The sequence below is a fragment of the Macaca mulatta genome, chromosome 14 (genome assembly GCF_049350105.2).
Source record: "Macaca mulatta isolate MMU2019108-1 chromosome 14, T2T-MMU8v2.0, whole genome shotgun sequence".
NCBI lineage: Eukaryota > Metazoa > Chordata > Mammalia > Primates > Cercopithecidae > Macaca > Macaca mulatta.
In genome coordinates, this window is record NC_133419.1 from 17,670,498 (window position 1) to 17,697,652 (window position 27,155).

At 44.5% G+C, this 27,155-nt stretch overlaps 1 long non-coding RNA gene across 1 annotated transcript; it reads right to left on the reverse strand.

The window, feature by feature from the left end:
• Window positions 1-13,269: 13,269 nt before the first annotated feature.
• On the reverse strand, window positions 13,270-26,884 carry LOC144334217 (uncharacterized). Its single transcript, XR_013403810.1, has 3 exons — window positions 26,794-26,884; window positions 23,580-23,673; window positions 13,270-13,399 (listed from the first exon to the last, which is right to left on the reverse strand). It is a non-coding gene; the product is annotated as an uncharacterized LOC144334217 (long non-coding RNA).
• Window positions 26,885-27,155: the final 271 nt, after the last annotated feature.

A 27,155-nucleotide genomic window follows, 5' to 3' on the forward strand; every position in this document is an offset into this window, starting at 1 on the left:
AAAGTATGTGGCAATATCAGGACTAAAACCCAAATCTCCAGCCCAGATCTCTTTCCACTTCACTCAAGGCCCCTGGGTTTGGCCCTCTTCCAACTCCAGAATGGTCAGCCCTTGTGCTAGGCGAGCTTTGCAGAACGGAAGAGGAACCAGAGCAGAAAAACAAAATGTTGCTTAGCAACCAGAAGGGTGGGCATGTGTGGTTTTGCCACCTGGCATCCATTTACCCTTCTTTCTAGTGTCTTCATCCCTGGCTTATTCTCAGGGGACCAGCTACACCCCCTTTTCAGCTCTGCTCCTCAAAGACATTCATTTCCTGGAGTTCACTTCACTTCCCACTCCAAGAGTGGGCATGTGACTCAGGTTTGTCCAATCGGAGCATCACATTCCTCTGGCCAGTAAAGTAGGGGTCTGGGGCGGGTAGCTGGTGGATAGGCTTTTCACATGTAATGCTTCACAATACTGCAAAGCACCACCCAAGGACCGGAGGCTGTCTGAAGTGCTTTACGGGCAAGGTCCTGAGTCTAATCCTGCCTCCTCTGCAACTCCAAGTCACGGCCTGATTTTGGCCAGCTGTTCACGGATGTGAATAAACAGGGAAGAAAATGTGAATCCAGGCCGGGCGCAGTGACTCACGCCTGTAATCCCAGCACTTTGGGAGGCCAAGGCTGGCGGATCACTTGAGGCCAGGAGTTCAAGACCAGCCTGTCCCAACATGGTGAAACCCCACGTGTACTAAAAATAGAAAAAAGTAGCTGGCTATGACGGCATGCACCTGTAGTCCCAGCTGCTTAGGAGGCTGCAGCATGGGAATCACTTGAACCCAGGAGGCGAAGGTTGCGGTGAGCCAAGATCATACCATTGCACTCCATCCTGGGTGACAGAGCAAGACTCTGTCTCAAAAAGAAAAAAGGAAAATGTGAATCGAGTGACACAAACCCCTCGACAATATAACTCCAATGTCCTGCTAACAGGGGAGGAGGGGGAAGCCTTGGAAGGCTCACAAATTTCTCAAGATTCCTAAACTCATAAAGTACAGATTGCAAAGAGAAGTAGCAGAGACTCACCCATCTCCCCCATATCTCAGACAAGGAAACCAAAGCCCAAACTGGGGAGGTGAGTCCTTAAAGCCATGCAGTGAGTAGGTGCCTCCAGGTCAGTACTCGGCCAACAATGGCCCCCGACTGCTTTCATGTTATGAAAGCAAACGGCCCAGGGTCATTTTTTATTTTTTGTTTTATTATTTATTTATTTTTTTTGAGATGGAGTCTCACTTTGTTGCCCAGGCTGGAGTGCAGTGGCGTGATCTGGTCTCCCTGCAACCTCTGCCTCCTGGGTTCAAGTGATTCTCCTGCCTCAGCCTCCTGAGTAGCTGGGATTACAGGCGTCCACCACCACGCCCAGCTAATTTTGTATTTTTAGTAGAGACAGGGTTTCACCATGTTGGCCAGGCTAGTCTTGAACTCCTGACCTCAGGTGATCTGCCCGCCTCAGCCTCCCAAAGTGCTGGGCTTACAGGCGTGAGCCATAGCGCCTTTTTTTTTTTTTTTTTCCTTTAACCACTAAGTGGGTAGACAGATGGCACCTTCAGCCTTGCAGATTGGGATACTTGTCAAAGCTGAAGAATACGCTCTGGCCCCCCTGTCTCCTTAGTAGTGGCAACAGAGGCAGCCCTGACCCAGCTGCATTTTTCTCAGGCTTTCTCAGACAAAGGGCCTGCATGCCTTGCCTTGTTATCTCTTAGTCTTAATCAGCTCTGCTCCATTTTCTATCATGTTTTATCTGCAAAAGCCTCCTTGGCTGCCCAACAGGAAAGCTGGGACGAGGTCCCAGCGTTACTTTGAAAGCCAAGCTGGGACTGGTTTGATGGGAGAAAGAACAGCGGATGTGCTGGGCCTGCAGCCCGCCGTGCCTTCAGAGATCCATATCTCTACACGCGAAGGCAGTGTGGGGGAGGAGAAAGAGCAGGCCGGCTGGCCTGGGTTCACAGTCCATCTACTCCCCAGCTGTGTGACTTTCAGTGAGATATTTCGCTTTCTGAACCTTACCTTCCCCATCTGTGAAAGAGGATGATACCACTTGCCTCGCAGGGTTGTTGGACTGCATGTGTAGCGTCATTAGCTCTGAACCTGGAGGATGGAGCTCTAGCTATATTTGTTTTCCTGGTGCTCAAGGTGTGGCGTCATACTACTGAAGAATCAGTATTCTTATCCACAGGATTAGAATTAGTATTCTATCTGCCCTGAAGGTTGAGCTGTAGCATGATAGGCAGAGCCCAGGAACTGGGTCTGAGAATGGTGCTGATGCTCACCAGCTGTGGCTAATCCCACTCTTCTCTAAGATTCAATTTCCTCGTCTCTAAGTGGAAAGCTTAATACCTTTCCTGCATCCTGATATTATAGTTATGAAAGTGCCTTGTTAACTGTAAAATACTCTGTCAGTTTTATTTCTTCTTATTAGTACACACTGGTGTATAATCAAATCCTTCTGAGACCTTGGGCAAGTCATTAAACCCCTCTGGGTATATCCATCAGGGTCCAGCAGGAAACAGATGGCACATTCAAACTGGGCAATTTGATTAGCGTGTAATAATGGGGCTATTTACAAAGATGTAGGCACAGAATGGATAGGGCAGTACCTAGAAACCACAAGGAGCCCTTGCTCCCCCTCGGCCTTGAAAGAGTGAGGGAGAAGCAATTCCTTGGACCAGAGATGGCAGCTGCATGGAGAAGGCCACCTGACAAAGGCCGTCGCCTTCAGAGGAGGGATGCAGCTCATCCAGGGTGCCCTTGCAAGGAGGCGGTTGAGGAAATACCCATATCTCGCTCTCCTCCTGTCCTTTGATCTCCGGTGCATGCTTTCCTTTGGCCTCACCAAACTGGAAACCAGAGGGTAAGGGAACTCCTTGATGCAGTCCATATGGGTCACCCTCCCAGGACACAGGACAGGATGGAAAGGGTGGAGAGCAGGTCGGGTGACGGGGAGTAGGGGGGAATTGGCAGGTATCCAGTTGCCCTGGGCTTTAATGTATTTCACAATTAGAGGAAGGTGTTGAATGAGATGGTGTCTCCTTCTTTCCCACCCCCTAACAGATTCTCAGTGCTTTTTCCAAGCTTCAGATCTGGACCTAGGGTTAGATCGTAAGCCAGAATCCAAGCCCTCTCCCAGGGAGATCTTTAGTCTTCCTGATTAATCAAGAACAAGGACATCCTTTTCTGGCAGCCCCAAATTTAAATTACCCCCTTTGAGTCCCATACTCAAAGCAGTGGGTAAGCCAGCCACAAAGGGGGTAATTCTTTGGATTACTATGTTTTAGTATTTATTTTTCTCTTTTAATCAAAGTGCGCCAGGTGCATGTCTCAAATGCTAAACAGATGCCCTTCCGCTTTCATTCATTGGGAAAAAAAAAAACTAATGCAATGTAGATGTCTCTTTAGGCCTTATCTTTAGAAATAATAAATTGCGTGCAAGTGAACACCCTAGAGCAACCTAATTTCTTCCAGTATCTTCTAGCTGACAGGCAGTGTGGCTCCCAGGGGAGAAATCAAAGAACTGAGTAATCTTGGAGAGACAATAGTTCCCAAGTCCCCTTTTTCGCTCCATCCTATTCCGGATGGTTGCTGTAAATCATATGCCTGTAAAATAAGAGATAAGAGAGGGCTTCCCCAGAAATTCCAGCATGGGCAGTACAGAACAATAGTTAAAACCAAGGGCTCCAGGCCTGGCACGGGAGCTCACGCCTGTAATCCCAGCACTTTGGGAGGCCGAGGCAGGCGGATCGCTTGAGGTCAGGAGTTCGAGACCAGCCTGGCCAACATGATGAAACTCCATCTCTACTAAAAAGACAAAAATTAGCCGGGTGTGATAGTAGGGCGCCTGTAATCCCAGCTACTCCAGAGACTGAGGCCAAAAAATCGCTTGAACCTGGGAGGCAGAGGTTGCATTGAGCCAAGATTGTGCCACTGAACTCCAGCCTGGGCAACAGAGTGAGACTCCGTCTCAAACAAACAAACAAACAAACAAAAACCAAACCAAACCAAAACAAAACAAAAAACCATGGGCTCTCGAGACAGTAAAACCTGGGTTCAAGTCCTTGCTCTGTCACTCACAAAGTTGTCTCTGTGACCTTGGATAAGTGACCTAAGCTTCAGTCTCCTCATCTGTCAAATGAACATCATAATACTCTACCTACTCGTAGGGTTATTTCAAGAATTGCATGAAATGGTACATGTCTTTGGCATTCCGTAAGCGGTAGTGGAGGGGAAGTTGGGAGCTAAGGACACACTAGATCCACAATAGTGCCCCCTTGCCAGCCATGGTACATCATGTATGCTTCTTCTGTGGCCCTCATTGCTTTCCCTTGCATTTTAGCCATCGCTACCATCCCCCTGCTCTAGACATATCAGTCAGCACTGGCCACACCCACAGTCCCTTCACTGAGGAGCGCTACTCTTCCCCCTACTGCTATAAATCAGGGGTAGTTTTTAGCTCCTTAAGCAAATCACCATAATAAAACACTGTGTTTTATTTATTCACCCATCATAGATACAAGACAAAGAAAGGCCATCCTGGTTCTGTAATGCAGACGAACCTAGAATCAGAGAACCTAGGTATTGTACTAGATGGAACCTGGAAGACTGACTTTTTTTTTTTTTTTTTTTGAGATGAGGTCTCACTCTGTCACCCAGGTTGAAGCCCCGTGGTGCGATCTTGGCTCACTGCAACCTCCACCTCACAGGCTGAGGTGATCCTCCCACCTCAGCTTCCCAAGTAGCTGGAATCACAGGCACACGCCACCACGCCTGGCTAATTTTAGTATTTTTTGTAGAGATGAGGTTTTGCCATGTTGACCAGACTGGTCTTGAACTTCTCAGCTTACCTCCTCAGCCTCCCGAAGATGTGAAACACTGCACCCAACCTAGACGAGTGACTTAACCATGGGTTTCTACGTGAAACCTATCAACGCACTGTGACAACACTAACCACCTGTGGAAAGCCAGACTGCAAATGCAAAGCATACTTAGGAAAGAAGAAAAGAAAGGCGAGAGGAAAGGAAGTTTGAAACATATTTACCTTTTATTTCTAATTTTTAAATATATTCATTTTTCTACTTATTTATTATTTACCTTTTATTTATTGGGAATTAGCAAGGAGTTTTCCTATGAGATCATAAGTTGAGGACCACAACTCTGGGAAAGCTTTATCTTCCCCATTTTTTACAGCTGAGAAAATGAGCTCAGAGAGGGTAAGCGACCTACCCAGAGTCACACAGCAAGTTAGAGAAAAAGTTAAAATCTCAACAGAGTGATACATATGTTTTGCGTCACCCCTTTCAAAAGTAGGTTGTTAACATTCTTTATAAACAGCCCCTGTAGTTTCCTGACGTTTTGCTTGTATGTCAACACCACAGACTCTTATGCAATGTTATAAAATTTCACCATGATCTGTTTGCATTACAACAATGTACCTAAACAAAACAAGACAAAACAAATGAACAAATAAAAAAGATGAGGCAATTGATCAGAGAAAAATTTTCTTTAGGTACATTGTTGCCCAATTGCCTAATCTTTTACATCTGTCTTTCATGGTAATAAACCACTGGCCTAGAGGAATCATCCAAGAATTTAAAGTGTGCTCTGGCCAGGCGCGGTGGCTCATGTCTATAGCCCTAACACTTTGGGGGAGGCTGAGGCAGGAGGATTGCTTGAGTTCAGGAGTTTGAGATCAGCCTGGGCAATATTGTGAGACAACCGCCTGTCTCAAAAATAAAAATAAAGTGTGCTCTTTCACCCTGGCTTGCACCCTCCTTCCTTCATACCACCTTTAGTAAACGATAAAGTCTTACTCTAAAATCTTGAGCCTGTGGTCTTATTTTTCCGCATCCTTCTTCTCTTTCCAGCCCCACGGCAGTTTCTCCAGGTCAGGTCTTCAGATTATTGCGATAAGCTCTTGATGTTCTTCTCGCCTCTAGCCTCTCCATTCTAATCATTTTACACACATTAGTGATTAATTTATCTACTACACTGCTCATATTACAGTATTTAAATATTTTCATTAGCTTCCTGTTCCCTACAGGAAAAAAGCCTCTTCCTTCTTTCTTTTTTTAAATTTTGTCTTCTTTCTAATCTGCCTTCCACATATATATACACACACACACATATACACATATATACACACATATATACACGTATATATACATATATACACACATACACACACACACATAAATTTTTTAGATGGAGTCTCGCTCTGTCACCCAGGCTGGAGTGCAGTGGCGCGATCTCTTCTCACTGCAACCTCCGCCTCCCAGGTTCAAGCAACGCTCCCGCGTCAGCCTCCCAAGTAGCTGGGATTACAGGCGTGCACCACCACACATGGCTAATTTTTGTATTTTTAGTAGAGACGGGGTTTTACCATGGTGGCCAGGCTGGTCTTAAACTCCTGGCCTCAAGCGATCCACCTGCCTCAGCCTCCCAAAGTGCTGGGATTACAGGCGTAAGCCACCACGCCTGGCCTGCCTTCCCAATATTAACACCCATGCTCCATCGCCTCCATCAAACTGTACTTTTCACTGTTGCCCTCTTCTCCCTGTACTTTCCCAAAATGATGTGTCCCCCTTTCTCCTGCCTCTGTCTCTGCTTTTTTCTCTGTCTCCCTCCAGGCTCTGCCTCCTTGGTGAGGACTCCATGCTCGGAATTCTCCCCTTCTGCCTGCAAAGTAACTGCCAGTGGCTTCTAAGGATACGCGTTTCCATGTTCAAATTCAGCAGAGAAAAGAACCTCTGCTTCCTGGGAAATCTCTTTGTCCTCACTGGCCTGAGTTTTGTCATATGGCCCCATCTTTGAATCAAAGCCCGTGGCAGAGGGAGGGGAGAGGCTGATCGTAGGAACTCCCCAAATTTCCCAGTCGTGAGGTTTGGGTAGGACTGACTCCCAGCTTCAAGTCTGGGGATAGGCCCTGATTGGCTTGGAGTAGTTTGGGGAAGACACTCTGGAGCTCTGGAGGCCACACCTTCCATAAAGCCTCTCCCTCACCCCCTTAGCTGGAAAGCAATTTTTTCTCTGAATTTGTGAGGCTCTTCTGAGCATTTCTTTTATTGGAGGAAGCACTGTCAACCTTGCATTAAAGGCCTGTCTCATCTCTGCGTCCTGAGCATCCGTGGTGGTGCACACCACACCTACAATCTCCTATAAGAAATGGCCCTGTCCACAGTGCCTGACTCAGCAGCCAGCCCTCTGTGTTCTCCTGTCTGTCCTGTCTGCCTGCTGGCCACGCTGATTAGACTCGGGGCGGACACCTGAACCAAAGGCTGCCAACCAGAGGCCGGCCAGCAGCTTCTGAGGGGTCTGTAAGAAACAGTTCCGGCTAGGCATGGCAACTCATGCCTATAATCCCAGCACTTTGGGAGGCCGAGACGGATGGATTACTTGAGGTCAGGAGTTCGAGACCAGCCTGGCCAACATGGTGAAACCCCCGTCTCTACAAAAATACAAACATTAGCTGGGCTTGGTGGCACATGCCTGTAATTTCAGCTGGTCAGGAGGCTGAGGCAGGAGAATCGCTTGAAGCCGCGAGGTGGAGGTTGCAGTGAGCTGAGATCGAGATTGCGCCACTGCACTACAGTCTGGGTGACAGAGAGGGACTCCGTCTCAAAAAGAAAAGAAAAAAAAGAGTGATTTTTATCTATTCTCAGCCAAGAGTGGTCTCAGCCAATATGTGGCAAGTGCCACTGATTCAGTAGTGAATAAGCCATATCTCTTCCACGAAAAGCTTTAGTCTTTATTTCCTAAGGTTTTTCTGCCGTTACATGATAGTAGTAATAACTGTTAAACGTGCTGTATTGAAGGCAAAGCCCTGGAAAAAGGCCACTGTAGTAGACCCCTCTGGGGGAGACTACCTAGCCAGCAACAGCCTCCGCCTCTCAGAATATTTGTCCTCTCTCACCCAAGAGTGGTTTTCAGAAGCACTGTTGGCTCATTTCACAACAACCTTGAGATGATAGCATTAAGGTTAAGCACATTTTGCAAGACCACATAACTCTTCCATAGCTCTAGTAATGACTTGAACTCAGGTCTGGCTGGCTCTAACACACACGTTCTTTCCACTATTTCCTGCTGCCTCCAAATAGACAGACAAATGGGCTATTCGGTTTGACTTAATAGACAACGATCGCCAAGGTTTTTGCTTCATTTTCCTTTTATTGGCATTGGCATCAGTAATATTCATGCTTTTTTTTTTTTTGAGACAGAGTCTCACCCTGTTGCCTAGGCTGGGAGTGCAGTGGCACGGTCTCAGCTCATTGCAACCTCCACTTCCCAGGTTCAATCGATTCTTGTGCCTCAGCCTCCCAAGTAGCTGGGATTACAGGCATGTGCCACCATGTCCGGCTTTTATATTTTTTTAAGTAAAGACGGAGTTTCACCATGTTGGCCAGGCTGGCCTCAAACTCCTGAACTCAAGTGATCCGCCCACCTTGGCCTCCCAAAGTGCTGGGATTACAGGCGTGAGCCACCGCACCCAGCTGGCATCAGTAATATTCATTACACTGGTATCTTTAACCTTCATATTGGCAATAATGCCCCTGTAAAACCCCAGACAAACCCTTAACAAGCTAGCATGATGAGTCTGGGGAGTTTGTACACATGGCCGCGTCCAGCCATGGGAGGTTATAGTGTTGGAGGAAGCCCCAGTAATATCCTCTCTTGCAATGAGGATATTACTGATGAGAAATAAAGGCCGGAGGGAAAACCCCCTCAATGATGGAACGTTTCCAGTACATCTGAATGGAGTTGGAAATGTGCACGTAATGTGGGCGTGCACACAAGCGATCTGCCCCCCTCAGCCTCCTAAAGTGCTGAGATTATAGGCGCAAGCCACCATGCCCAGTCTGCTGCCACCTGTTTTTGCAAATAAGATTTGATTAGGACACAGCCACACTCACTCAAAGCTCATCCTTGCATGCCCAAAGTTGTGTAGGCACCTTGGTCCAGAGGCATTCCCTGAATATAGCTAAAACTCCAAAAATTCAATAGTCCATGCCCTTTTCTTCAAATTGCTTCACTATCAGTTGCTACTGCTCTGGTCTGTTCAAATAATGGCACCTTGATATGAAAGAAGGAGATATGTATTTCATTTACAAAGTCAAAAAGTTTATTCTGTGGCAGGCGCTATTGATTCAATAGTGAATAAGCACCATCTCATCCATGAAGAGCTTTAGTCTTTAATTCATAAGGCATTTCTGCAGTTCCACAATAGTAATGAGAGCTGCGTGCTGTTGATGCACAATCATCCATTTGAACTTCACCATCATTCTGGGGTAGGCTGGGTAGATTTTATAATCTTCGTATTACAAACGAAAAGCCTGAGGATGAGAGAAGTTATGGCTTTTTTCCAGTGTCACAACTTGTAATTATTAGATCTGAGGTTTTGTTTTTTTTTTTTTTCCTGAGACAGGGTCTTGCTCTGTGGCCCAGGCTGGAGTGCAGTGGTGCGATCTCAGCTCACTACAACCTCTGCCTCCTGGGCTCAAGCGATGCTCCCACTTCAGCCTCCCAAGCAGCTGAGACTACAGGTGCACACCACCACAGAGGCTAATTTTTGTATTTTTTGTAGAGATGGGGTTTTTCCATGTTACCCAGGCTGGTCTCGAACTCCTGAGCTCAAGTGATCCACCTACCTCAGCCTCTCAAAGTGCTGGGATTACAATGTGAGCCACCATACACACATGGTCAGATCTGAGATTTAAGACTGCTTAATCTGGGGGTCCCTTTTATGGAATTGCATGCTCTGTGGTCTTATTTCAGATTTGGTATTTCTTGGAGATGCGTGGTTTTCTGCTTGTGGTATTACACAGTGAGGGTTGGCAACCTATGACCTGTGGGTCAAACCTGCTGCCATCTGCTTTTGTTTGTTTGTTTTTTGAGACAGGGTCTCTCTGTTGCCCAGGCTGGAGTGCAGTGGCATGATCACTGGCTCACTGCAGCTTCAACATCCTGGGATGAAGTGAACCTCCCATCTAAGCCTTCTGAGTAACTGGGACTACAGGAGTGCACCACCATGCCCAGCTAATTTCTGTTTTGTTTGTTTGTTTGTTTGTTTGTTTTGTAGAGACGGAGTTTCGCCATGTTGTCCAGGCTCATCTCAAACTCCTGGGCTCAAGCGATCTGCCCCCCTCAGCCTCCTAAAGTGCTGAGATTATAGGCGCAAGCCACCATGCCCAGTCTGCTGCCACCTGTTTTTGCAAATAAGATTTGATTAGGACACAGCCACACTCACTCATTTATTTACTGCCTGTGGTGGTTTTGTACTAAAACAGCAAAGCTGAGCAGCTGTGATCAAGACTATATGCCCCACAAAGCCTAAAATATTATTTCTGGCCTTTTATAAAAGAGTTTGCTGACCCCTCGTCCACAACATAAACTTAACTTGCCCTCCCCTTGATTACACCCTTTGTTGAGGATTATGGGTCAGTCTGAGACCAGGATCAGAGTTCGTTGTGAGGCTATCAAAGATTACAGTTGCACAACTTCTACCTTGCCTAGGGCTTTTCTCCATCTGCTTGACCTCAAAGATTGCCATGTGTCTCCACCTCTTCCGGTATGACTTAGAGAGGGCCCCCGAAGAGCATATGACTTCATATCCAAAGGAGGAAGAATGTTCATAAACAAGAAATTGATTTGCTGGAAAACTGCCCTCATTGACCGTATCCTATAGCCATGGCACATTCCATTTGCTGTATGTAACATCCAACTCAAGAGGAGGCTGCCCAAGAACTCACTTGGTCTGAAAGCCAAAATGACTCTCTAAGAACAGTCCTGTTTTTCCAATTGTGCTTTTCTAATTGTGCCCAAATTTGAAACACTTTCTCTTTACTTTGTACTACCAATGGGAGCCCAAGCAATCCCCACAATTTGCATATTTGAATGGTCAAGGCTTCCAGTCGCACTGTCCCTGCTTTTTTGCCCAATGTGCCATTTGAGATACCCTCCCAGCAATTTGCATTTTTCTGTTTTTTGTCTTTGAGATGGGGTTTCCCTGTGTCATCCAGGCTGGAGTGCAGTGGCGCGATCTCAGGTCACCGCAACCTCCATCTTTCGCATTCAAGAATTCTCATTTCTCGGTGCAGCACACCAACATGGCACAAGTATACGTATGTAACAAACCTGCACATTATGCACATGTACCCTAGAACTTAAAGTATAATAAAAAAATAATAATAAAATAAATAAATAAATAAGAATTCTCATTTCTCAGCCTCCCAAGTAGCTGGGATTACAGGTGCCTGCCACCATGTCCGACTAATTTTTGTATTTTTGGTAGAGACAGGGTTTCACCGTATTGGTCAGGCTGGTCTCGAACTCCTGAGCTCAGATGCTCCGCCCACCTCGGCCTCCCAAAGTGCTGGGATTACAGGCCTGAGGCACTGCACCCAGCCGCTCCCAGCAATTTGATTCCATCAGTAAGAGCTTCTTCACCTGACGCCCTCAGCGTCCATTAATGAACAAATCCTAATGAAGTTCTCTCTTTCTTGCTAGGCAAGTCTAATACGGTTTAGGGGAGGAGATGAGAGTCATTTAACCTAGGCTTCACATTAAAAAAGACCTCAAATTCAGGCTTTTGGCATCATCTATGAAAGAACTTACAAGTAGATTTGCCCTGCTACACTGGTAGGATTAAACTCAATAATGGACCACGTCACTCAGAGTCTACTTTAGACTCAATTGATATTGCTGTAGAACTTTTGCAATTGTTTGTGAATAACATTTGACTTAGTCCATTTGGGTTGCTCTAACAAAATACATCAGACTGTAATTTATTAACAACCGAATTTATTACTCACCGTTGGAGGACTGGGAAGGCCAAGATCAAGATGCCAGCAGATGTGATGTCTGATGAGGGCTCTCCATTTCAAAGACGACGTCTTCTTGTGGCATCTTCACATGGTGGAAGTGGAGGGCAGCTCCCTTCATTCACTTTCTTTTTTTTTTTTTTTTTTTTGAAATGGAGTCTTGCTCTGTTGTCCAGGCTGGAATGCAGTGGTGCAATCTCGGCTCACTGTAATCTCCACTTCCCAGGTTCAAGCGATTCTACTGCCTCAGCCTCCCGAGTAGCTGGGACTACAGGCATGTGCCACCACACTCGGCTAATTTTTTGTAATTTTAGTAGAGACAGGGTTTCACCACGTTGGCCAGACTGGTCTCCAACTCCTGACCTCAAGTGATCCACCTGCCTTGGCCTCCCAAAGTGCTGGGATTATAGGCATGAGCCACCGTGCCTGGCCTCAACTGCTTTTATAAGAGCACTAATCACATTCACGAGGGCAGAGCCCACATGACTTAATCACTTCCCCAAAGGCCCCACCTCTTAAGAAAGTCGCAGGCCGGGCACGGTGGCTCAAGCCTGTAATCCTAGCACTTTGGGAGGCCGAGATGGGCGGATCACGAGGTCAGGAGATTGAGACCATCCTGGCTAACACAGTGAGACCCCGTCTCTACTAAAAAATACAAAAAACTAGCCGGGCGAGGTGGCGGGCGCCTGTAGTCCCAGCTGCTCGGGAGGCTGAGGCAGGAGAATGGCGTAAACCCGGGAGGCGGAGCTTGCAGTGAGCTGAGATTCGGCCACTGCACTCCAGCCCGGGCGACAGAGCAAGACTCCCTCTCAAAAAAAAAAAAAAAAAAAAAAAAAAAAAAAAAAAAAAAAAAAAAGAAAGTCGCATTGGGTGTTAGGGTCTAACATGAATTTTGGAGAAACACCAATATTCAAACCATAGCAACATTATAAAATTACGTTTTTACTTTTGTGGCAAAAATAGTAACTTGGGGCAGGTGCAGTGGCTCATGCCTGTAATCCCACCACTTTGGGAGGCCGAGATGGGAGTTCAGGAGTTTAAGACCAGCCTGGGCAACATAATGAGGCCCCTGTCTCTACCAAAAAATAAAAAATTAGCCAGACATGGTAGTGCACAGCTGTAGTTGCAGCTACTCAGGAGGCTGAGGTGGGAGGATCCCTTGAGGCCAGCAGTTCAAGACCAGCCTGGCCATCATGGTGAAACCTCATCTCTACTAAAACTACAAAAATTAGCCAGGCATGGTGGCAGGTGCCTGTAATCCCAGTTACTCAGGAGGCTGAGACAGGAGAATCACTTGAACCTGGGAGGCGGAGGTTGCAGTGAGAGGTGATGGAGCCACTGCACTCCAGCCTAGGCAACAGAGCAAGACTCTTGTCTGAAAAAAACAAAATGCATTGGTCTTTCCTAACAACATCCCAAAGTTTGGCCATAGTTGGGTACGTTTTACTTCCCACTACCATATCACACATTATTTGTCCATCTCAGGATCCACATAGGCCAATGAGGAGGATCTCCTGCCATTATGGGGGTCATCCCCTCTCCTACATCTCCGTCCTGAAAAGAAAGGAGAAAAATTAGCCCTGGAGCAGGACTTATTTAAAATTTTCAGATACGAGGCCACCCGAGAACTATCTACTGCATCAATGGAACCCATATGCAGACTCCATCACACACAGCTGTAACTCAGTATTGAGCAGACTCAAATATTATCCTCAGTTAGCAACCAGCACGATTGTCTGCTAATGGCCTATTTTTTTAATTTTAATTTTATTTTTATTTTTATTAATTTATTTTTTTGAGATGGAGTTTCACTCTTGTTGCCCAGGCTGGAGTGCAATGGTACAATCTCGGCTCACCACAACCTCCGCCCCCTGGGTTCAAGCGATTCTCCTGCCTCAGCCTCCCGAGTAGCTGGGATTACAGGCATTCGACACCACACCTGGCTAATTTTGTATTTTTAGTAGAGACGGGGTTTCTCCATGTTGGTCAGGCTGGTCTCGAACTCCTGACCTCAGGTGATCCGCCCACCTCAGGCTCCCAAAGTGTTGTGATTATAGGCGTGAGCCACCGCGCCTGGCCTGAGTCACCTATCTAAGTAGGCCCAGTGCTGCCTACAAAGCTGATATTAATATATACGATGTTAATATATATGTGTATATGTATACATACATGCACATGCATGTATTCATATACACATATATATACCTAAAGACACACACATATATGTATGTAATGAATTAGCACTGATTTCTGAAATTGCACTTCCAGTTTCAGGTAACAGAGATGCATCTTTTTACATGATCTGGTGAAAGCCAGAGTATGAAGGGTCATTTACAGTTGGGTATATATTCATTTAATAAATTTTCACTGGGCTGCCTAAACGCCCAAGACTGAAAGAGCTGAATAAGATGACTCTGCCTATGAGAGATTCACAGATCAGTGTCAGAGACCAACTCCAATATAAGTCAAACCACAAAAGTGCTGTTCTAGAGATATAAACCAGGCATTGCTGTATCTCCAAGAAAGAAGCAATGGATTGAAGCTGGAAGAAGACTTCTCCTAGAAAAATCAATATTGGGGCTAGGCCTTAAAGAATTAAAAGATTTTGAGAGATAGAGAAGAGGAAAAAGGCTTTCTGTTCAATTTAACAAATACTCTTTGATCACCTACCTTCTACTGAAGGCACTAAACTCTGTACCTTCCTTGAATAGATGCTCAGCTTTTGTGACACTATTATGATGCTGGGTGCAGACAGAGCCAGCCCTAGCCATATAGCACCTTTGTTCAATTAGAAAAGGTATTTGCCAGGCATGGTGGCTCATGCCTGTAATCCTAGCACTTTGGGAGACTGAGGCAGGAGAATCACTTAAGGCCAAGAGTTCAAAATCCTGAGCAACACAGCAAGACCCTGTCTCTACAAAAAAAAAAAAAAATAGCAATAATAATTAGTTGGGCATGGTGGTGCACATGTGTTGTCTTAGATGCTTGGGAGGCTGAGGTGGGAGGATCACTTGAGCCCAGGAGGTCAAGGCTGCAGTGAGCTATGATTGCCACTGCAATCCATCCTGGCTGGCTGGCACACCGAGACCTTGTCTCTTAAAAAAATAATAATTATATATATGTGTGTGTGTGTGTGTATATATATATATTTATATCTATCTTTCCCTCTAGACTTTCTTTTTTTTTTTCTTTTTTTAGACAGAGTCTCACTCTGTCACGCAGGCTGGAGTGCAGTAGCTTGATCTCAGCTCACTGCAACCTCTGCCTCCCAGGTTCAAGCAATTCTCCTGCCTCAGTCTCCCGAGTAGCTGGGATTACAGGTAACCACCACCACACTGGCTAATTTCTTATCTTTTTGGTAGAGATGGGGTTTCTCCATGTTGGCTAGGCTGGTCTCAAACTCCTGACCTCAGGTGATCCACCCACCTCGGCCTCCCAAAATGCTGGGATTACAGGTGCGAGCCACCCCGCCTGGCCTTCCTCTAGACTTTCAGAGGCCAAAATCAGGGCTCATGCTTGGTGAATCAGGCTAGATTTTAGCCCCATTTACAGCCCAACTTACCTTCCATGATAAGCTCCTTTGTATAGTGAATAATCTGCTCAACTGTATGTGGTAACCCTGAGTGCAGGAAGCAAAGATGAGTAAGACATGGCTTTTACCCTTGAGGAGCTCAACTGGTCAAGGAAATAAATATGGAAATGTGGAGGCCAAGACGGGTGGATCACAAGGTCAGGAGATCGAGACCATCCTGGCTAACACGGTGAAACCCCGTCTCTACTAAAAAATACAAAAAACTAGCCGGGCGAGCTGGCGGGCGCCTGTGGTCCCAGCTACTCGGGAGGCTGAGGCAGGAGAATGGCGTGAACCCGGGAGGCGGAGCTTGCAGTGAGCTGAGATCAGGCCACTGCACTCCAGCCTGGGCGACAGAGTGAGACTCCGTCTCAAAAAAAAAAAAAAAAAAAAAATGGAAATGTATATGATATTGTATGACATAATAAAGTTATGAGTTTTTTTTTTTTGAGACATAGTCTCGCTCTGTTGCTCAGGCTGGAGTGCAGTGGCCGAATCTCAGCTCACTGCAAGCTCCGCCTCCCGGGTTTACGCCATTCTCCTGCCTCAGCCTCCTGAGTAGCTGGGACTACAGGTGCCCGCCACCGCGCCCGGCTAGTGTTTTTTGTATTTTTTAGTAGAGACAGGTGTTTCACCGTGTTAGCCAGGATGGTCTCGATCTCCTGACCTTGTGATCCGCCCATCTCGGCCTCCCAAAGTGCTGGGATTACAGGCTTGAACCACCGCGCCCAGCCTGAAGGTATGTTTGAACATTATAGGAGTTGGCATTGAGACAGAAATGTCATCAAAAATAAGGAAGCATGAAAACGTGAATACCCTTGAGCAGAAAGGAGCAAGTGGCCTTATTTCCCTACCCTAGTGGTTCCCAAGACTACAGGGTCATTAGAATCATTCTGTGAGCACTTAAAAAATTACAGACCCCTGCCCTCCATGCCTATCCCCGAGTAGGTCTGAGGTGGATACCAGGAGTCTGCATCATAATTAGTTCCTCCAGGTGATTTCAGTGATTTGCTGGGTTAGGAACCACAGGTGTGAACCAAGCCCCACCCAGCCTCTCCTCACCCAGTGCCACTTTCTCTTGGTGAGATAATAGTGTTCAGTACTTTCTCCCTAGAATAAAAAGGAAATGAAAGTTCTGTGGTCTCTAAAGCAGACCGCCCAGGTGAAATTTCAGTTCTGCTTTAGAAAGACAAAAGGCATCTGAGACCTGCGATGGCCGACACATCCAAGGGACAGGTTACATGGGGTCATATGAGCATCTTGCATGCGCTGATGTGGCTGCTGCCAGGATGCAAAGAGAAGAAGGTGCAGCCTGGCCAGGACAGTGGCCTGTGAGCAGGAATTCTGATAACACACCCTCAGAGGAAACCAGTCTGGTGTCTGTGAACCTGACTATGATGCTCAGGCATGCCAAAGGACTCTTCCTGACTTCCTTGATTATGACTTTGGGATGTGTATTTGGGGAATTCAGTGCTGGCTTATTCAGTTGAAGGATGAAGTATGTTCCTAGGGCACCAGTGTGGCTTGCAACAGAGTCTTCCTATCCGTGAACATGGAATATCTCTCTATCTATCATGCTTCTTTGATTTATTTGATCAGAGTTCTGTAGCTTTTCTCATGTAGATCTTTTTTTTTTTTTTGAGATGGAGTCTCGCTCTGTGGCCCACACTGGAGCGCAGTGACGTGATCTTGGCTCACTGCAACCTCTGCCTCCTGGGTTCAAGTGATTCTCCTGCCTCAGCCTCCAAATAGCTGGGATTACAAGTGCCCACTACCACACCCAGCTAGTTTTTGCATTTTTTAGTAGAGATGGGGTTTCTCCATGTTGGCCAGGCTGGTCTCAAACTCCTGACCTCAGGTGATCCACCCACCTCGGCCTCCCAAAGTGCTGGGATTACAGACATGAACCACTGCACCCAGATCTCATGTAGATCTCGTACGTGCTTTGCTAGATTTATACATAAGGATTTCATTTTTGAAGTGCTAATGTTAATGGTAATATATTTTTAATTTCAAATTCTGTTTGTGGGCTGGGTGACAATGTGATACTCCTGCCTTGGCTTTCCAAAGGGCTGGGATTACAAGCAATGGTTCATGAGCCCAGGAGTCTGAGACCAGTCTGAGCAACATGGTGAGACCCTATCTCTACAAAAAATTAAAACATTAGCCAGGCATGGTGGCATGTGCCTACAGACCCAGCTACTCAGGAGGTTGAGGCAGGAGATGGCTTGAGCCAGGAGGTCAAGGTTGCAGTGGGCCACATTCATGCCACTGCACTCCAGCCTGAGTGACAGATCAAGTCCCTGTCTCAAAAAAAAAAAAAAAGAAAAAAAAGATTTACTTGTCCATTGCTGCTGTATGGGAAAGTGATTAACTTTTGTTTTTAACCTTGTGTCCTGCAACATTGCTATAATCACTTACTAGTTCCAGGAGGCTTTTGCTGTTGATTCTTTTGGATTTTCTATATAGACAATCATGTCATCTGCAAACAAAGGCATTTATATTTCTTCCTTCCCAATCTGCATAGCTTTTATTTCCTCTTCTTGTCTTGTTGCATTAGCTAGGACTTCCGGTACAATGTTGAAAAACAGTGGTGATAGAAGACAGCCTTGCCTCACTCCTGATCTTAGCAGGAAAGCTTCAAGTTTTTCACCATTCTGTATGATGTTGATTGGGAGCGTTTTAGAAATGTTCTTTTATTTATGTATTTATTTATTTATTTATTTATTTATTTATTTATTTATTTGAGATGGAGTCTCACTCTGTTGCCCAGGCTGGAGTGCAGTGGCACATTTGGTTCACTGCAACCTCCGCCTCCTGGGTTCAAGCGATTCTCATACCTCAGCCTCTCAAGTAGTTGGAATTACAGGTGCCCACCACCATGCCTGGCTAATTTTTGTATTTTTAGTAGAGACAGGGTTTCACCATGTTGGCCAGGCTGATCTCGAACTCCTGACCTGAAGTGATCCAACCGCCTCAAACTCCAAAAGTACTAGAATTACAGGTATGAGCCACTGTGCCCAGCCTATAGATGTTCTTTATTAAGTTAAGGAAGTTTCCCTTTATTCCCAGTCTTGCTCTGTTGCCCAGGCTGGAGTGCAGTGGCGTGATTACTGATGTGATAGATTATATTAATTAATATTCAAATGTGGAACTAGTCTTGCATACCTGGGATAAGTCCCACTTGGTCATGGTGTATAATTCTTTTTTTTTTTTTTTTTGAGACGGAGTTTCACTCTTGTTGCCCAGGCTGGAGTGCAATGGCACGATCTTGGCTCACCGCAACCTCCGCCTCCCAGGTTCAAGCGATTCTCCTGCCTCAGCCTCCCGAGTAGCTGGGATTACAGGCATGCGACACCACGCCCAACTAATTTTTTGTATTTTTAGTAGAGAGGGGGTTTCTCCATGTTGGTCAGGCTGGTCTTGAACTCCCAGCCTCAGGTGATCCACCCACTTCGGCCTCCCAAACTGCTGGGATTACAGGCGTGAACCACTGCACCCGGTTGGTCATGGTGTATAATTCTTTTCTGACATTATTGGATTTGATTTGCTAACATCTTATTGAAGATTTTTGCATCTATAGTCATGAGAGATATTGTTCTGTAGTTTTCTTTTCTTCTAATGTCTTTGTCTGGTTTTGGTATTGAGGTAATAACTGACCTCATAGAATGAATTAGGATTGGTCTCTCTGCTTCTATCTCCAGAAGAGATTGTAGAGAATTGGTAAAATTTCTTCCTTAAATTTTTGGTAGAATTCATCAGTGAACCTCTCCAGGCCTGGTGCTTTCTATTCTGGAAAGTTATTATTGATTTAATTTCCTTAACCCTCTTCCCATTTGCCCCGAGAATACTCGCCAGTGGCACTTGTGACTGCAGTATTTACCCCCAAGATAACTTTGCCACAAAATATCTCGCTTTTATCATTATTTTTGCTTCACTCTAGTACACTAATTTTGGAAACAAAAGATATCATTCTACTTATAGCATTCTGTTTTTAGAACTCATATTTCCATTTACAAAATATAGTAATTCTCTATTGCTGAAAATGTCAAATCCTAGAAAATGTAACATTTGTACGTATGATGTTAACATTATTCTCGAACAGTTGTTGGCTGAAGATTCATGTGATGAATCCAATTTTTCCAAAATAGACAATTCTGATTATTCAGATGATTCTGATGTTAGTTCTGTTTGGAAATAACTGCAAGAACAGTTTTTATATTTTATTTTCACATTGAAAATCAGATTTGCTTCAGTCTGAAAGAGCATGTTTATGTAAAATTAAATGAGCACAGGCAGTGAGCTGTCTTTTTTTTTTTTTTAAGCGAGAAAAGGGTTAATAGATACAGGCCTGTTCAGATTGTCTATTTCTTCTTATGTGAGTTTTGGCAGATTGTTTCTTTCAAGAAATTGGTCCATTTCATCTAGGTTATCAAATTCATGGATGGTATGGTTTAAAGTCTCCTCCAAAACTCATGTTGAAATTTAGTTGCCATTGTGATGATGTTGAGAGGTGGGGCTTTTAAGAGGTGTTAGGTCGTGGGGAAACCACCCTCATGAATGAATTAAGGCTGTTATTGCAAGAGCAGGTTACTTATTTATTTATTTATTTATTTATTTATTTTAAAAGAAAGTTCAGCCCCTTTTCTCTCTCTCTCTCTCTCTCTCTTTCTCTGTCTCTGTCTCTGTCTCTCTTTCACATGCTCTCTCACCATGTGATGCCTTCTGCCATGGAATAACCATGGGATAACCCTCACCAGATCCTGGCACCATGCTCTTGGACTTCCCAGCCTCCAGAACCATGAGCCAAATAAATTTCTGTTCTTTATAAATTACCTTGCCTGTGGTTTTCTGTTATAGCAGCAGAAAGTGGACTAAGGCAGTTGGCATAGAGTGGCTAACCATATTTCTTTGTTATACTTTTAATGACAATGGGGTCTGTAATTGTGTCTCCACTTTCATTTCTTATGTTAGTAATTTGTGTCTTGTTTTTTTTTTTTCTGAGACTGGCTAGAGACTTATTGATTTTATTGATCTTTTCATAGAGCCAGCTTTTGGTTTTGTTGATTTTCTCTCTTAATTTCCTGTTTTCAACTTCATATATATATATATATGTAGTTCATATATATACATATATATACATATATATATATATATATGTATGTTTTGTTTTGTTTTTTTTTGAGACAGAGTCTCGCTCCGTCACCCAGGCTGGAGTGGTGCAGTGGCGCAATCTTGGCTCACCACGACCTCCACCTCCCGGGTTCAAGTGATTCTCCTGTCTCAGCCTCCTGAATATCTAGGACTACAGGTACGTGTCACCACACCCAGCTAGTTTTTGTATTTTTTAGTAAAGATGGGGTTTCGCCAAGTTGGCCAGGCTGGTCTTGAACTCCTAACCGCAGGTGATCTGCCCGCCTCAGCCTCCCAAAGTGCTGGGATTACAGGCACGAGCTACCACGCCCAGCTGCCAACTTCACTGACTTATGCTCTAATTTTAATTATTTTTCTTCTTATACTGACTTTGGATTAAATTTGCTTTTTTTTCTAGTTTTCTAAGGTGGAAGTTTACATTATTGATTTTAGACCTTTTTTCTTTTCTACTATATGCTTTCGATGCTATAAACCTTCCTTTAAGTGTGTTTTTGCTTCATCCACAAATTTTATTAAGTTGTATTTTCATTTAGTTCGAAATCACCTTTTTTTGGTGGGGGGGATGGAGTCTTGCTCTGTTGCCCAGGCTGGAGTGGAGTGGCATGATCTCTGCTCACTATAACCTCTGCCTTCCAGGTTCAAGAAATTCTCCTGCCTCAGCCTCCCAAGTAGCTTGGATTACAGGCACGCACCACCACATCTGGCTAAATTTTGGTATTTTTTAGTAGAGACGGGGTTGTCCCATGTTGGTCAGGCTGGTCTTGAACTCCTGACCTCAGGTGATCCGTCCACCTTGTCCCCCAAAGTGCTGGGATTACAGGTGTGAGTCATCGTGCCCAGCCCAAAATAGTTGCAGCTGTCTCTTGAAATTTCTTCTTTGAACTATATATTGTTTAGCAATGTGTTGTTTGGGGATTTTTCAGCTGTTTTTCTGTTATGGGATTCTAGTTTAATTCCATTGTGGTCTGACAGTAGACATTGTATGATTTCTATTTAAATTTGCTAAAGTGTTTTTTATGGCCCAGATTGTGGTCTATCTTGATGAATATTCCATGTGAGCTTGAGAAGAATATGTAATCTGCTTTTATTGGATGAAGTAATCTATAGATGTCAATTATATTCAGTTGATTGAAGGTGCTATTGAGTTCAACTATGTCCTTACTGATTTTCTGCCTGCTATTTATTTCTAGTAGAGGGGTGTTAAAATCTCCAACCCTGATAGTGGACTCATCTATTTCTCTTTATAGTTTTATCGGTTTTGCCTCACATATTTTGATGCTCTATTGTTAGTGCATACACATTAAGGACTGTTATGTCTTCTCAGGGAATGAGCCCCTTTGTCGTTATGTTATGCCTCTCTTTCTCTCTGACGACTTTCTTGCTCTGAAGACTGCTCTGTCTGAAATTAATTACAGCTACTCTCTGCTTTAATTAGTGTTACCATGCAATATCTTTCTCCATCACTTTACATTTACTCTATATGTATCTTTATATTTAAAGTGGGTTTCTTATAGGCAACATTAGTTGAGTTTTTTTTTTTCTTTTTTCTTTTTTAACATATCAACCACAGCAATCAGAGAGTCTTTTTTAAAATTCACTCTGACAATCCCTGTCAGAGTTGTGTATCTAAATCCCTTTTAGTTGGTGTATTTAGATCATTGATGTTTAAGACGTTATTGGTATAGTGGATAGTATCTACTATATTTGTTACTGTTTTCCATTTTTTTTGCCCTGCTTCTCTGTTCTAATTTTCGTTTTCCATACTTTTTCTGCCTTTTGTGGTTTTAATTGAGTATTTTATATTCTCTCCTTTCTTAGCACATCAATTATACTTCTTTTATTACTGTCTTTTTAGTGGCTGTCGTAGAGTTTGCAATATACATTGACAATTAATCCAAGTCTATTTTCAAATAACACTATACCACTTCATGGGTAGTGCAAGTATCTCATAATAACAAAATATTTTTAAAATTCCTCTCTCCCATCCCTTGTATCATTACTGTCATTTATTTCAACCATACACAAACATACCAACACACACACACACACACACACACACACACATATATACATGTAACCATACATAATCAATGACATTGTTGCTATTATTTTGAAGAAACTGTTATCTGTTAGATCAGTTAAGAATAAGAAAAGGGGCCGGGCGCGGTGGCTCAAGCCTGTAATCCCAGCACTTTGGGAGGCCAAGACGGGCGGATCACGAGGTCAGGAGATCGAGACCATCCTGGCTAACACAGTGAAACCCCGTCTCTACTAAAAAAATACAAAAAAATAGCCGGGCGAGGTGGCGGGCGCCTGTAGTCCCAGCTACTCGGGAGGCTGAGGCAGGAGAATGGCGCAAACCCGGGAGGCGGAGCTTGCAGTGAGCTGAGATCCGGCCACTGCACTCCAGCCTGGGCGACAGCGCGAGACTCCCTCTCAAAAAAAAAAAAAAAAAAAAAAAAAAGAATAAGGAAAGGGGTGGGCATAGTGGGTCATACCTGTAATCCCAGCAGTTTAGTAGGCTGAGGTGGGAGGATCACTTGAACCTAGGAGTTTGAAACCAGCCTAGACAACATAGGGAGACCCCCGTCTCTATTTAAAACAAAATAAGAAAACGATTTTATTCTTCATTTATTCATTCTCTGATCCAATGTTCTTCCTTTCTCATTTATAAACAATTTTTTTCTTATTTTCTAGAGATGGAGTCTTGCTATGTTGCCCAGCCTGGACTCTGGACTTGAACCCCTGGGCTCAAGCGATCCTCCTGCCTCAGCTTCCCAAGTAGCTGGGACTACAGGCATGTAGCACTGTGCCTAGCGTGTCTTCCTTTCTTTATGTAGATCTGGTTTTCCAAACTTCCTTTAACATTGCTTGAAAGGCAGATCTACTGATGACAAATTCCTTTAGTTTTTGTTTGTCTGAGAAACTGCTTATTTCTCCTTCATTTCTGAAGGATAATTTTGAAGGGTACAGAATTCTAGGTTGGTGGCCGGGCGCAGTGGCTCATACCTGTAATTCCAGCACTTTAGGAGGCAGAGGTAGGTGGATCACGAGGTCAGGAGATCGAGACCATCTTGGCTAACACAGTGAAACTCTGCCTCTACTAAAAAAAAAAAAAAAAAAAAAAAAAAAACAAATTAGCCAGGCATGGTGGTGGGCCCCTGTAGTCCCAGCTACTCGGGAAACTGAGACAAGAGAATGGCATGAACCCGGGAGGTGGAGTTTGCAGTGAGCCAAGATCGCACCACTGCACTCCAGCCTGGGGTATAGAGTAAGACTCCGTCTCAAAAAAAAAAAAAAAGAATTCTAGGTTGGTGATTTTTTTTTCTCTCTCAACATTTCCTTCCTCCCTTCCTCCCTCCCTTCCTCCCTTCCTTGCTTCCTCCCTTCCTTCAGACAGAGTCTCGCTGTCACCTCAGGCTGGAGTGAAGTGGTATGATCTAGGCTCACTGCAACCTCCGCCTCCCAGGTTCAAGCGATTCTCCTGTCTTGGCCTCCTGAGTAGCTGGGATTACAGGCATCTGCCACCACACCTGGCTAATTTTTGTATTTTTAGTAGAGACTGGGTTTCTCTATGTTGATCAGGCTGGTCTTGAACTTCTGACCTCAGGTGATCTGCCCGCCTCGGCCTCCCAAAGTGCTGGGATTACAGGCATGAGCCACCACACCCGGCCAAATATTGTATTTTATCTGCTTGTGTGTCTTTCCAATTTGCGGGGCAGACGTTTGCCCTGTGACCTCACTTCTCTGAAGAATCTAAGAAGAGTTGTTGATTTTTAAGTTTGTTCAGCTTTTTACTTGTTTTAAGGACAGAGGGGTGACTTCTAAGCTCCTTACATGCCAGACTGGAAACCAGAAGTCCCTCACCAAAATTATTTTGGTGCATAAGTCTCTAAAAGGGCTTCCTCCACCCAGGAAGAATTGGATTTTAGTTAACATCTGTCAAGCACCATCTACGAGCCAGATGTCTAGCAAATACTTTCACACGCATTACTTCATTAAGTCCTCACAACAGCCCTGAGAGGTGGGTATTATTATTACCATCCCCATTTTACAGGTGAGAAAGCTGATATTCAGAAAACTAAAATGACTTGACCAAATTATAAAGGTAGAAGGCCAGGTGCAGTGGCTCACGCCTGTAATATCAGCACTTTGGGAGGCCGAGGTGGGCAGATCACCTGAGGTCGGGAGTTCGAGACCAGCCTGACCCACATGGAGAAACCCCGTCTCTACTAAAAATACAAAATTAGCCAGGCATGGTGGTGCATGCCTGTAATCCCAGCTACTGGGGAGGCTGAGGCAGGAGAATCGCTTGAACCCGGGAGGCAAAGGTTGCAGTGAGCCGAGATCGTGCCATTGCACTCCAGCCTGGGCAACAAGAGCGAAACTCCATCTCAAAAAAATATATATATATATAAAAATATAAAGGTAGAAACTGGTAGAGTTAATATTAAAACAAGGTCTTTTTTTGGGAGGCTGAGGCAGGTGGATCACCTGTGGTCAGGAGTTCATGACCAGCCTGGCCAACATGGTGAAACCGCATCTCTACTAAAAATATAAAAATTAGCCAGATGTGGTGGTGCTTGCCTGTCGTCCCAGCTACTCGGGAGACTGAGGCAGGAGAATCGCTTGAACCCGGGAGGTGGAGGTTGCAGTAAGCTGAGATAGCGCCACCGCACTCCAGCCTGGGTGACAGAGTGAGACTCCATCTCAAAATTAATTAATTAATTAAAAAAAAATAAAACAATGTCTTCTGACACCAAGGCTAGGGACTTTACTTTAGAAAATGAAAAATCTCAAGTTATTTTCTGCTCCTCTTCCTTCTTTCTCTGGGACCTTTACTCATGTTTGGGTTTTCATGGAGTTGGGGACATTGGCAGTACTGAAGTCTGCCCACTGAATCTAAGCTATAGCAGAGGCTTGAGCAACTATATGGCCAATGCAATTCAGATTTATTTTGACTTTCCAAAATATACCACCAGAATTAGCAGGCACCTGGCACAGTCCAATTTCAACAAGCAGATATAAACATATACACACGCACACACATATATATACACACACATATATATACACACACACACATAAAATACATATACACATTTCTTTTTGAGGTGGATTTTCACTCTTGTTGCCCAGGCTGGAGTGCAGTGGCACAATCTTGGCTCACTGCAACCCCTGCCTCCCTGATTCAAGTGATTTTCCTGCCTCAGCCTCCCAAGTAGCTGGGATTATAGGCACCTGCCACCGCACCTGACTAATTTTTTGTATCTTTAGTAGAGACGGGGTTTCACCACGTTGGCTGATCTTGAACTCCTGACCTCAGGTGATCCCCACCACCTCAGCCTCCCAAAGTGCTGGGATAGCAGGCGTGAGCCACCACGCAGGCATGAGCCACCAAGCCAGGCCCTCTTCTATATTATTTTTAACTGTTTAGAGCTTCTTAACCAAGGTCTATGGATTCCTTAAGGGTCCTCAGGGGCTTTTAGAGGTTTGCGAATCTCTTGAAACCATGTTACATCTTGTGGGTATAAGAAAAGATGAATTTGTTTTGAGGAGAAGGTTTATCTTTTTTCATTACTGTCTCAAAGAGGTCTCCGATGCAAACAAGGTTAAAAATAATTAATACAGGCTTTATCCAAGAAGAATTTGGTTTTAAACTTTTTGACCTCAGCCTAGGGAGAAAACCAGATACAAGTAAGGAATGCAGCAGCTCATATCAGGAAATAATAATAACACTAATACTTCAGTAATTACTTTTTTCCTCTGTGCTGATTGAGACACAGATCTGGCTTTTGCCAAACCAAAAAAAAAAAAAAAAAAAAAAAAAAGAAAGAAACCCCAGCGATTTGTGCTGAGACCAAAAGGATGCATCTGTTTCCTGAATCAACCAGATCAAATGAACACTCGATCAAAAGCTGCCAATGCCGAGACTTCATTTTCTTTCAGAGAAAGATGAAGAAGTTATGCTAAAGAGAGTGGGGGAAGAGTAAACCCAGGCAAGAAGAGAAATATAAGCTCTGGTTCGGGATGATGCCAATGGATTTCTTGATATGGTATCTTCTCCAGACTAAAGATCACTCCAAACAGGTATTATTTTCTACAAGACCTGCTAACTCCTCTCTGAAATAGTTATGCAATGGAGGCTTTGGCTCAGTCTGTCTGCAAGAGCTACTTGGTATTTTGCCACCCACCCCTGCATCTTACCCAGTCTTCCACATACCTGCCACAATCTAGCCATGCTTAATTCTTTGTCATGTTCTCAGTTCCCACGGCATCTTTGCATTTGCTGTTCCCTGAGCATTTGCTGTTTCCTCTGCTTGAAATACCCGTCACTCCCTTTTCCCCCTGGCTATCTCCCCTTCAGCCCAGGGGACATCTCTTCTAAGAAGCTTTCTCTAACCCCTTAGGGAAAATTAAGTATCTTTTATATATATATACACACACACACACTATATATATATATATATATGTTTTTTTTTTTTTTTTTTTTTTTGAGACGGAGTCTCGCTCTGTCGCCCAGGCTGGAGTGCAGTGGCGCGATCTCAGCTCACTGCAAGCTCCGCCTCCCGGGTTCCCGCCATT